General features: G+C 33.2%; 1 protein-coding gene across 3 annotated transcripts in view; it reads right to left on the minus strand.

Moving 5' to 3' along the window:
- The window catches only part of sp3b (Sp3b transcription factor), a 21,476-nt gene extending 18,091 nt beyond the window's left edge, over nucleotides 1-3,385 (minus strand). For 2 of the 3 annotated variants that reach the window (XM_056459569.1, XM_056459567.1), the window contains exon 1: nucleotides 2,768-3,384. The gene's annotated coding sequence lies outside the window, so the exon portion shown is untranslated. Of the gene's footprint in view, nucleotides 1-2,767 lie in introns of all 3 variants that reach the window. The other variant, XM_056459568.1, reaches the window with a different exon arrangement.
- Nucleotides 3,386-3,983: the final 598 nt, after the last annotated feature.

Raw genomic sequence — 3,983 nt, forward strand, 5'->3', positions numbered from 1 at the left:
CCCAAAGACCATCAAACTACAACATTGTTAAGTCAATTAAATAGTGCTAATGTTGTTTTGAAGACATACTTGCATGCTATTTCTGACAGAATATTCAAGGTAGTGCGGTAAACAATATAGGGATCGTGTCACAAGTGATCACTGAACGAATATAAAATATAATATAAAACCAACTTCAACGCAGAAACAGGTTGTGTTGAAATTTTGCATGCACATTCATAACCCTATGGATGAGGTCACAAAATTTCAAGAATAGTTTAATCAGTTTTCAGCAGTTTGAAATTGAATCTGAGTCAAACTGAGCCCGGCACAGTAAGCAAACCAAACAAAAGAGCACTTCATTTTAAAGATGGGTTGTAAAACTCCTGAATCTCAGCCATTATTTCAGCACTGCTGTATTGAGGGAAAGTTGGTTTTATATTCGCACATTTATTCATTCATTTAACGGTCTGTGTAAGGTTTACCACGGGACATTCTAAAACAATGAGAAAAAAGCTTAACGTGGCTTAATGTACCTAAACATCAACCAGAATCCTACATTTCTGTCAAACTTCTATAAATAACCCTAACTACTGTAAAAAAAAAAAGAGTCCCAATTCCACAGACAAAGTGTAAAACATCACATTAAGTGTTTTCTCCCCATTAAAGTCTATTATAAGGAAAAAGCTTAACATGGCTTAATGTACCTTTACAACAAGCTGAGAAAATCTAATTTCTATGAAATTGAAAACGCTTAACGTGAAGTTTTTCACATTTGTCTATGGAATTGGGACTCGTTCTTTTTACAGAAGTTAGGGTTAATTACAAGTAAAGTTTGACAGAAATTTAGGTTTCTCTGGTTGATGTTTAAGTACATTAAGCGTTTTAGAATGTCTCTTTACCACCCTACTTTAAATATTCGATCTGAATTAGCATGCAGTATGACTTCAACACAACATTAGCACTATTTAATTGATTGTGAAGTGGACAATGTTGTACTTTAATACTAATCATTGGCTGCTAAAATGAATTCCCCATTTAGAATTTGCAAATAATACTTTTCTGAAATTATATTATTAAGGAGAAAGTCAGAATGTGTGAACATAAAACCAACTTTACCTCAATATGATTTCAACTGCTGTATGCTGTAAGGTGGTTTTATATTCCAGGGATTCTGCAGGTTTCACCGAGTTAAATTTAAGACATTTTTAAGACCCTTATGAATGAAATTTTAGACTCATGAAGGGCTAAAGGATAAGGATTTTTTTCAAATGGCCCAGATGGAAAAGATTTTTATTTGCCCTATCAAAAACAATTATTATAAGTTAATACATGTAATAATACAATAATACATTAATTATATTAAAAAATATATTTTAGACTTTATTCCTTGGCAAAACATTTAAATATTGTATAAAAACAAGCAAGCTCTACCTGTATCCATAAATTTTTTTTCCAACATAAACTTGAAAAAAAAAAATGAACAAATGTTTTAAAAGCTTTAAAAACTATAATAAACTAAATCTCTGCACAACAATCTGTCCGGGTCAGTATCCTCAGCAGTAAATACATGGATAACTTTTAAACAAATGTATTGTCAGGACAATAATTAAACCATTATGATAAATAAAGTTGAAAATTACCTTTTTAAATAAAAAAATTTAAGTCTTGAGATGAATTGTTAGTGATTGTATGGGTTTTGGTCAGATTGAGTAGCTATACATGAACAAAGGAAAATTAAGACCGGTTTAAAAAAAGATTTAAGACCCACATCACAATATTTCAGTAAATTTAAGACTTTTTGAGGCCTAAAATGTGGTTTTTGAGATTTAAGACCCTGCAGAAACCCTGTATTCGCATTCATCACTTTAACGGCCCCTATATTGTTTACCATGCTCTGGATATTCAGTCTGAATTAGCATGCAAGTATGACTTCAAACAACATTTGCACTATTTAATTAACTGTTAAGTGGACAATGTTGTACTTTAATAGTCATTGGCTGCTAATATGAGTTCCCTATTTAGAATTTGCAAATAATACTTTTCTGAAATTTTATTATTAAGAAGAATGTCTCAGTGTGTGAATATAAAACAAACTTTACCTCAATATGATTTCAGGACTACTGTGTTGAGGTAAAGTTAGTTTCATATCCACACATTCGTTCATTTAACGGTCTGTATATTGTTTACCACGCTACCTTGAATGTTCAGTCTGAATTGGCATGCAAGTATGACATTTGCACTATTTAATTGACTGTTAAGTGGACAATGTTGTACTTTAATAGTCATTGGCTGCTAATATGAGTTCCCTATTTAGAATTTGCAAATAATACTTTTCTGAAATTTTATTATTAAGAAGAATGTCTCAGTGTGTGAATATAAAACAAACTTTACCTCAATATGATTTCAGGACTACTGTGTTGAGGTAAAGTTAGTTTCATATCCACACATTCGTTCATTTAACGGTCTGTATATTGTTTACCACGCTACCTTGAATGTTCAGTCTGAATTGGCATGCAAGTATGACTTCAAAACAACATTAGCACCATTTATGCTAATGTGAAGTACTTTAATAGTCATTGGCTGCTAATATGATTTCCCTATTAAGAAATTGCAAATAAAACTTTTTTGAAATTATATTATTATGAAGAATGTCTCCATGTGTGAATATAAAACCAACTTAACACCTCAATCACAGCTGTCTGTTAAGCCCACAGTGGGCGTGGAGAGGTGGGAGGACAGTGAAATAAATCGTAAATACAATTCTAAAATATAAAACAGCACTTACCAGAAGCTGTTGACTGGGTAAAAATCAAGGAGCTGGTGTGACTGGAGTTGACACTGCGTCTTGTTTTAGGACAAGGCGACCGCCATAACCGGAGTTGACAAGTCCAAAATTGACATAGCATTCGGGTTTAAAATGCAAGCTACAGGCATACTTCCCAAACGTGGACGCATTTAACCACAAGCCAACCACCTGCGAGCAAAGTCGAGCTCTGACACGGTCACTGAGGAAAGCGTACAGTATCTTTGTATTGTTGCAGTGAGGATACAGACAGACTCGACCCATATCTCTGGGTGGCAACAATGCCGATGTTTGAAAGGCCGCCGCCACCTCTCATGTGGAGATTCTCTGAGACTCTGATCACGTGAAATGCATTCGTACCAATTACAATTCAATAAAATGAAGTAATTCTCTTATTGTTCGCTTTAAACGAAACAGGTCATCATCTCTCTTATAATAAAGATGATGGATGCTGCCATTGTCTTTGATCTAATGCATTACCTGCATGTCACGCTAATATGTCGATTTACGTGTTGATCTCACAGAATCGACTTTTCTTTTATCACATATTTGGAAATAATGAAAATGACTCGCTAAGTACACTGGGCTGCACTGGTGCACTGACGCTTCACGGCACAATGTTTTGGTGCACTCAGATTACGTCATTAGCCTGCGTCTAAATAGTGCATACAAATAAATATGAAACGCGTCGTTGCTCGCTTGCACAATTTCACATATCCAGGCCCGTAGCCAGCCTGGTGAAAGGGGTGGTTTTTTGCAGTTATTCGGACGGTCATCATAACCGCAGTTTTTGATTTACCAATAATATTTCCTGAAGATTTAGACTAAATATAAGAAAATCAATTAAAATACAAATTTATTACATCATATATCATTAGAAAAAACAAAAACAAATGTGGCATGTTGTCATTTATTAGGTTAATAACAAACTGCCCAGCACATTCAACTTTCCAATCAGAATTTGTCCATTTGAATGATAAATAAAACATAATAATAATAATTATAATAATAATAATGTAGAGCTTCATAATTTTTTCTAGCGTCTCGTGTAAATATATATATATATAAAATAGTATTCCCAAAATATTATTGTCATTATCAGCGGACTCATTATATAAAACACTATTTATAAACTTAATTTCTAAAATTAATTTATGGACTGCTTTTGGTGCTTGACACTTTTATTGTTAATCATTAA

The sequence above is a fragment of the Danio aesculapii genome, chromosome 6 (assembly GCF_903798145.1).
Source record: "Danio aesculapii chromosome 6, fDanAes4.1, whole genome shotgun sequence".
Lineage (NCBI taxonomy): Eukaryota > Metazoa > Chordata > Actinopteri > Cypriniformes > Danionidae > Danio > Danio aesculapii.